The sequence below is a fragment of the Psammomys obesus genome, unplaced genomic scaffold (assembly GCF_907164565.1).
Source record: "Psammomys obesus unplaced genomic scaffold, mPsaObe1.curated_primary_1811, whole genome shotgun sequence".
NCBI lineage: Eukaryota > Metazoa > Chordata > Mammalia > Rodentia > Muridae > Psammomys > Psammomys obesus.
Window position 1 is genome coordinate 19,767,862 of NW_026585894.1, and position 454 is coordinate 19,768,315.

The following is a 454-nucleotide window of genomic DNA, read 5'->3' on the forward strand; positions in this document are numbered from 1 at the left end:
CGTCTGCATCCCAAAGGAAGCTTTCCTCCTTTGAACTGTGCCTCTCAGGTATTGTCCTAGAAATAAACTCTGACTATCACACAGAATAACAAGCGAGAAGGCCCTTGGGCGGCCAATGAGTCACTGACTGGAGTTAGACTGTTTGCCTCTAAACAGGATTTTTTTTATTGCACATCTATCTATCTATCTATCTATCTATCTATCTATCTATCTATCTATCTATCTATCCATAGATTTTTTGAGACAGGGTTTCTTTATTTTACTCTTGGCTGTCCTGGATTCAATTTGTAGCCCAGGCTGGCCTTGAACTCACAGTGATCCACCTGCCTCTGCCTCCCCGGGTGCTGGGATTACAGGTATGTGCCTCCACTGCCTGGCTTCGCTGCACATTTATTTATTTATTTATTTATCTATCTATCTATCTATCTATCTATCTATCTATCTATCTATCTAT